The sequence below is a fragment of the Eptatretus burgeri genome, chromosome 10 (genome assembly GCF_056783735.1).
Source record: "Eptatretus burgeri isolate ZD-2024b chromosome 10, Ebu_testis_v1, whole genome shotgun sequence".
In the NCBI taxonomy this organism is placed as follows: domain Eukaryota; kingdom Metazoa; phylum Chordata; class Myxini; order Myxiniformes; family Myxinidae; genus Eptatretus; species Eptatretus burgeri.
In genome coordinates this window covers 6,031,835-6,039,864 of record NC_140970.1, presented here as the reverse complement: position 1 = coordinate 6,039,864, position 8,030 = coordinate 6,031,835, and the positions used below count along the sequence as shown (strand labels likewise).

The 8,030-nt window shown below is 43.2% G+C and overlaps 1 protein-coding gene and 1 long non-coding RNA gene across 3 annotated transcripts in view; one reads left to right on the top strand and one right to left on the bottom strand.

Annotated features, from left to right (window-relative positions):
* Positions 1-1,892, bottom strand: part of LOC147017882 (E3 ubiquitin-protein ligase TRIM13-like) — a 75,899-nt gene extending 74,007 nt beyond the window's left edge. For both annotated transcript variants that reach the window (XM_085896966.1, XM_085896965.1), the window contains exon 1: positions 1,756-1,892. The gene's annotated coding sequence lies outside the window, so the exon portion shown is untranslated. The remainder of the gene's footprint in view (positions 1-1,755) is intronic.
* The window catches only part of LOC147017881 (uncharacterized), a 9,099-nt gene extending 6,356 nt beyond the window's left edge, over positions 1-2,743 (top strand). The window contains exon 2 of the long non-coding RNA XR_015062179.1: positions 1,827-2,743. This is a non-coding gene — a long non-coding RNA (uncharacterized LOC147017881). The remainder of the gene's footprint in view (positions 1-1,826) is intronic.
* The last annotated feature ends 5,287 nt before the right edge of the window (positions 2,744-8,030 follow it).

The window sequence follows — 8,030 nt, the reverse complement described above, 5'->3', positions numbered from 1 at the left end:
CAGACTAATAATCGGTGTAACCATCCACCATGATCTCGCCACTATTCGGTCTCTGAACCTCAGAGAGTGCTGCAATACCGATGTCCAAACGCTTGAGCTCAGATGGTAACAGAGACAGGTGATCATCCTCTCTTAGAGATATGACATTCCAGACACCCACCCGAAGGGACTGCCTCAGTTGAACCCAAGGAGACCATCATCTGGTGGACGACACCTCAGCACCACCCCGACACACACAACTGCAATCTGACCCGGGAAGGTTACCCCGTGGTTTTCCTCCCATCATTAAAGAGTGGGAGTCCCGAAGGCTTTTCCCCAGTCCCGTCATGCGGTGGAGCTGCCCTGTGGAGGGCAGCTGCACAGGAGGTATTCCCATGGAGTGGGATTTCAGATTTCTTATTGTTCTTGTGTTTTGCGGAGTGAAGGGTTTTATGGTGGCCAGAGTGCAAATCCTACCACCAACCTTCTAGAAAAAGGAACCCAACTCCTAAAAAAAATATCCAGGTCAGGTCAGTCAGGTTTCTTGACTGCCACTGGTAACATGTAACCCAGTACTACCTGCTGCATGGTCGGGTCGTCGGCGACTAAACTGACTACCCTCACTGGCTCGCCAGTGGTGAGGGTGACTGACACCCTGCAGGACTAAAAACAATACCTGTGAAAGGGCAGATGAGCTACCTTCGGGAGCAAACGGCCATCCAGTAAGGAGATGGTGTCTCCAAAAAAACACCCATCTGGTTTGACCGTTTTTTTTAGGTAGTAGGTTGAAGACTGCAACTGCTCAGGGTAGTACTACCGTTCTGAATTAGAAACGTTAAAGTGGTGCCTGGAACCACCTGACACTCTCCGTATCAGGATTGCTGGTCTTACGACCATGAAACAGGGTAGTACAGGTTTACATGGTACCTGTAACAAGTAACAGATTTAATCTGACCTGACCTGACAAAAACTTTTGCGATTGTGATTTAAAAAAACAAAAAACACACCCATGTCAGAAGGAAGCAGTTCAGTTTGGCATTTTTAATGTCAAATAGGCAAAGCCTAGAAATGAACGAAACCCATCTTATATATTATTTCCGAGTTTGTGGTTTCGTGTTGCACTATCTTCGACTTTGTTCTGCGCTCGAGTAACGTGATATTCGGCTTACATTATCTCAAAGACCATATGAGGAGCATGGTACAAAAAAGTAAATAAAATGGTTCTGAAACAGTGAAATCGTATTCCACTTACTGCATTAAAGTAAAATTACTACTGATACTCTGCATCAGTTCCTTTCTCAAACACACCCACCCCAACATGTCGCGCAGAGCGCGGGTTATGCTAGTAAGAATTACTCTTTAGAACTGCTTAGAATGACCCTTTTGAACCCACTAGAACCACCCTTTAGAATTTAAAACATGGGTTTTTAAAGGACTTTTTAGAACCCATTCGAGTGCGGGTCCTCGTGGTATATTCTGAAGCTCTAAATGTGCTGTGTGGTTACCATCACGCATGTTATGCAAGGTTCACCAACGGAATGAACATAGATCCTGCTCGAAAACACAAAGCAAGAGTTTAAAAGACTCTTCCTCTGTCCTTTTTCCCCAAGACTGCTATGGGTAAGGTGTTCTATGACCTCTCTAGTCTTATCTAGTTATTTTGTTGCCTCAAAATTTGCATGTCCAAAGGCAAACATTTATCTTTTTTGCAATTAAAACCTTTCTTTCAACAAAAGCAGAGTTAACATGAATACTGTCAGGGGTATACGCACTCACCTTTGAGCTGTATAGCTTGGGTTCGAATCTTGACTCAATGATAAACTGTCACTTTGGTGTTTTGCATGCAGGAGGATACAGCAATGTGTGTGCAGCTCATCGGAAGGAGGTCAAGCTGTTGGAAGTTGATGGGCATTACCCATGGTGTTTTTCTTGAAGAGGAGACAAGTTATCACCAGCACCCTGGAACAAGGATAAAGGGATTGCTGTTTGTGAGATGATAAGCAGAGTGATATATTGGGGTTGATGATAAAGCTCGGGGTTGATGGGCTAAATGGACTTGTATAACCTGCTAACTTATATGGAAGTTTCTGCATTCCTTTGCGCTGCACACTGCAATGTTTTGTACAACTTTCGAATATCAAGTCACCAGAAATTTGCATACTTGGTATTTTATCAAGCATTTCCTTCTTGTATTGTTCAAGTTTGGGGCATTTAGTACATTTAACTTCTTGTTCCTAGATTTTTGCAATATCTGTGTGTGTGTGTGTCTGTGACCGCTGTTTCTCGACAACCACTGGTCCGATTTAATTGAAACTTGCCAGGTATATTGCTGGGGACCTGAGTATGTGTATTTTCAAGGTTTGATATTAATTGGACAAGTGGTTCCCAAGTTATGGCCATTTATTTACCAAACCAATGACAGGACATGTTGCTGCATAGGCATAGCCGATGGGGAAAGGGTGCCATTTAGTTAACAATGACAGGACACGTTGCTTGGCGTTTTGCACCCACAGTATCTATCTTCTATCTATCTATAATTCCAGCAATCACTGTTTGTTTGCATTTTCAAGGTTTGAAATTAATCGGACAAGTGGTTCCCAAGTTATGGCCAAGTTAGAGCGTGTTCCCCATTACGGGTTACAACGTACGGACTTCCAGATAGTGATGACTTACTGTATTCTAATAATCTCGATTTCTTATGCGCATTTATAGATGAACACAATGCCCCAATCCGGTCGTCGTTTACGAGAGCGAAGGAACGGCCTGTGTGGTTGTTTTCTGGCACGTGGTGTGAAAGTAATTTTTTTTTTTTGCACGTACGGCCACGCACGTACGGGCATGTGAGAGCGAAAGAATGGTCGGTGTGGTTGTTGTTTCTGGCACGCGGTTTGAAAGTTTTTTTTTATATTTTTTTGCACGTACGGCCACGCACTAGTACACATAAATTCAGAAGAGGTAAATCTGATCAAATTTTGGCAAAATGTTAATTGATTTAATTCACCGATTCAAAGAATGATTTAGTACTTTCAGGAACAGAAAATGATTGCTTTTGAAGTCCAGTTAAATGCTGGATTTGTTGATGCCATTTACCTGGTTCTGCTTATTTTAGGTGTTCAATCTCTGGAATAGAAACTACTTTTCACAGACTTTATTGCTCTTTTCACTTTATTTCATAAACTATGGTATGTATCATCTCTCCTGTTTAAAAGCGGCATCACATAGTATTATCAATGTGCATAAGGCAGTATTGATCTCTCATTTAACATTGGTCCGACGTGTGAATGTTATTAATTGAAAATGGTGTTTATACCGAGTTGAACGAGTTGAGAAAATTGTTCAGCCATACTATTGGGATTGTCACACTCACTTAATACTGACCAATCTGTATGCGTTATCCATTGCACAAAAGCACGGACAGAAGAGCACAAAAAGGCCGAAAGGAAATCTTGCAAGGTTTAACAGATTTTATCAATTGATGTGGATGAAGAACGACCACAGCATGATCACAAGTAGATATCAGAGCAGATCCATCTGGATCATGATAATGATCACCTAAATCAGTGAGAATCTTATCCAAAACAGCAGAACCCTCAGTAGCCTTGTTAACAATTTGTGACAATAAGGTATGTTGCATTAATAATCCTGTATCTCGGTTGCTGAAATCACCCATAATGATGAAGGAAGCATTATCTGAAGAGGTACACATATTATGAACCATTGAAATGATGTGATCAATGAGCTCATTTTTATACTGTGACCAAGGTGGTGAATAAAGAACACAAACAAAAATGTTTCTCAATCATCGAACATAACCAGAAGACCTTAGATGCACCCACAATATTTCAAGATGTGGAGGAATAAGGTCTATAAAAATTTCCTTCACATTAATATTTTCACGAACATATAAAGCAAGCACCTCCACCAAAACTGGCATTGCAGTCACAATGAAATTGCTGAAAGAGTGGCAGATAACATGCACATGCAGGATTTGAAGATAAGAACCAAGTTTTAGTGAAAATCCATTAAATTAACACCATTAAACTGATAATAAAAAGTATCTTCAAAATCATTAAACGTTATTCAGCGATCGAGTATTGAACAATACCCCAGACGGTAAACCAGATTGCAAATGACTGATACTTTTGAGAACATACATTTTTATTAATCACCTATTTGTTTAACGTACAGTTCCTGTTTCATAAAGCAAACCAGTTGGCCTGTGTGAAATCATATGGATATAAAATATATTCTAAATGGCATATTGGCAAGTCCAAATTGTTTGGGTCATTGTCAATACATGCCTTCATGTAAAACATTATGAAGAGGCGAATGGATGATTGAATTCAAGTTTCTTCAAACTGGAATATGTTTTCTAGGTTATGTTAAACATTACACATTACGGTACTGTAGTTGAAAGTGGAACTTTTGTACCAAATATAGAAAGATAGGCTCTACAGATTAGTAGGCCAATGATGCATAATGGAAGTTTTGTGGAACTTCCACTATGCATCATTGGCCGACTAATATAGGATGGCAGCGTGAAGGGGTGGGGTGTTCCGTCACTCCCATGTGGTCCGATGGACTAGGACTCGTTGGGAACCACCAACAAAGACTGTTGAGTGGTTATGCTTCATTGACAACCTCGATGGTTGGAATCAGTTGCCAGTGAAGGTGGAGGAGTGGGGTGTGGGTGAAAATTGGGTTAATACCCTAGCCATCATAATCATATTAATTTTAACAATCTTTTCGGCTTTTTGTCACCACTACAATGATGTCACGAAGCAAGCAACACGAATTGTGAATTTCCAACAGGAGATTGGATCAGGGTAATTTTTCCTAGAAGATACTGCATGACGAAGAATGTCTGCAATCAATTTTCCTGGACATTACTATCCATATTTAAGCTTATGTTGACCCATGTGCTATACTGCACACATGTACAAAAGTATCATTAAAACATGGTGATTTAAAGTATTGTTGCGGACCCAGATTCGCAGGGGTACAAGGGTAGGGGTATTCCAGGTTCTCCACGGACTCGTTGGGAATCGAGGCCATCGCACACGAATAACTTCGTGTCGCGGTGGGTCGCTAATTGACTGAAAATGCCAATAACTTGACCACGTGACCCAGGGTCCTCTGTGTGACAACATTTACCTTGGGACACGTGATCTCCTTATCAGGGAATCATGCCCTCGGTGATTGTGCTGCTTTTTTATTGATTGGATCTTGATTAAAGTGGCCGAGCTTTCTGCTAGCACAACACCAGATTGAGGTTAGAGCCAATTAGTTGGGGATTTAAAACCTCCCGGCTAATCTACAAACGGATATTGCTGGACCAATGGAAGAATGGACAACCATGGGCAGATTGGAAATATAACAATAATAATTTATTTACAATGAGCGATGAGGGGTACGGGAAGGAGGGAAGGGAACGCAAGGGCTTTAATGGCGTCAGAGGGCAACCGGGGCAGGAAAAGGGGAAATGCAATGAAAAGAGTAATCAAGATGTGTATTTACAAAAAGGAAAGAAAATGTCCAAGTTGCAGACTTAGCTTAACCTATGCCTTACCTACCGGATAACAAAACAGGGTACCCATCAGACCACACACACACACACGGAAACAAATTGGGAGGGGCAGGGTTGCCTCAGCCTCCCGGTATATATATATATATATATATATATATATATATATATATATATATATATATATATATATATATATATATATATATATATATATATATATATATATATATGTGTCACCATCATCCTCCCCAACTTGGTACTACTCTCCGGAATGGCCCCGACACTGCTCTGCACAACTGAGGGTCTACGAGCTCCATTTGGAGGACGAACCAAAGCGTCCAGGACCAGGGAAAGAGTGAGGGCGATGCAGAGTGTCTGGGAACAGGGCAGAAATGAGTGTGACAACCAGGGCAGAGAGAGAATGAACCAGGCACCGAACACAGCTTTATAGCCCCTGGAGCAGGTGGGCCCGATGAGCCACACGTCAGATATTCCAAGGCAGCCTGGGACCAGCTATTGGGAAATGACAGATTTTATGAGATGGCCCCATGCCAGCCATTGGAGGATTACCCCACAGCCCCACCCATTCTGCTGCCTGCCAGGATATTCACCAATTTGGTTTTTCAGGCTGTCGTCAGGAGCGCAGCTCTGCGCTTAACATGGGGAAGTCCCTTTTCACCCCCATGCACCCCGGACGAACCCCAACGTCCAAAAATTTTTCTGGCACAAAGCCAGGGAATGGGGGCAATCATTTCAGGGAGGCTAGGTCGTGTCCTGGTCTGTTCACCAGTCGTGTTTAGGGGCGACGGAATGAACAGGGTGTCATGGGGGTGGTGGCCCAGGTTAACCCCCCCGCGACCCAAAATTGTGGTGACGGGTGGTGAACACTGCCAGCCTCCGAACAGCCGAACTTCTCCATTGGAGGCCTACAGCTGAAAATCTCAGAGATGAATGCGTGCACGCATGGGAAAAGTGCGCAATGGCAGAGTGGTGGAGGAGCACAGCACAGAAATGGATGCACAGGGGGGTTTATACTCGAACTCCACTACAAATACATGGATACAATTACTTGAAATGAACATATTTATTTAATTTTTTTATTTTTTATTTTTTTTACAAAGGACAATAATCAAAAGATAATGATAATAATGTGAAGTAAATAAAAGTCTAAGTCGAGGCGCCACTGCACACAGACTTAAATACAGACAAAGGGAAACGAAAAAAAAAGAAAATCCCTCCGATTTTTATTCTTGTACTTAGCTTGGCCTAGAGCTGGTCTTTTTGGAACATGGAATTGAGGCGCTTCCATCAGCATGTGCAGACGCATGCAAAATGGTGCCAGTTACTTCTCTCATAGCAGAACAAATGTATGCCAGGCAATCCGCGAGTGGCACTCAACACCAAGGCTCAGAGACCCAGTGCAGCTGCTTCGTGCGTTGATCGTCCTCACGACCCAACCAAGAGCCAAAGACCAGTGTCTTGCTTCACCATGTGAGCCAAATCACCTCAACACGAATACAAGAATCGTGCCGCCCTCCTCGTGCGTTGAAGGAAGCCAGCCGTAAAGCCCTGTTCTTACAGGCCATCTCCTAATTCCGTTCTTTCTTGACCATGTGCATTCCTTCCCTCAACTCAACTCTGCCTAGTGTGTGTGCTCACGCTAAACTCCACTCTCTCCTCTCCTCTCCGACGTCAGGCCTAACCACCGTTTCCTCCTCCGGGGTGTAGTTTGCTCGCATGAAACCCAGGAAAGGCGGGGCCTCCGCCCGCTCGGCATGCTTGGCTCGCATCTTGACGTCACACCCATCAATCATCAGCCCCGGGCGCGTGACTTCGCCTGCCGTCACCCTTGGAGGCGGGGCTTCGGCCTGTTCGGCACGTTTGCTTGTAGTTGTTTTAGGGACGTGTTTCCCCACCTTAATTGCCAATCTTGAAATATAAAAACATAGGGAAAAGTCACAGAGGGGCGATTGCATACTAGGGAAACTTATTCTTAAACCCTATCTAATTAACACGATACCACCCCACGTGTGGTGACACGTAACACTTAAGCTCACAGTTTCCCGACTTAATTACATCGAGATGCCTCCGACACGTCCACGGACCAAACTACTCTCTTCAATCCTAAATTCCTCCATCTCCTCCCACAACCGGAACAAGGGATTAGGAAAATGAAATACAGTGCAGGGGAAGAATGCAATAAATTACATTACAGGGTAGACGTCCATACAGACGAACAGACAAACAAGGACTTTGTGGGGCTTTAAACAATAAATGGGAATTCGAGAATTTGGCGCGAGTTCCAGAATGCTGGTGTTATTCGCACACGTTGAACGCCATGGCAGTAAAACACAGATGCCCTACGGGAGATTACGGCAGTCACGGTACACGTCTGTTATCCCAATGTGTCGAGAAGGGGCGCTAACTCGCCAACCCAACACATTTAATTATATAATAACCCCTATAGGGAAGGCGCTATTCTTAATGTTCATTACGGAAATAACTATTCTAAAGAGTCTACGTG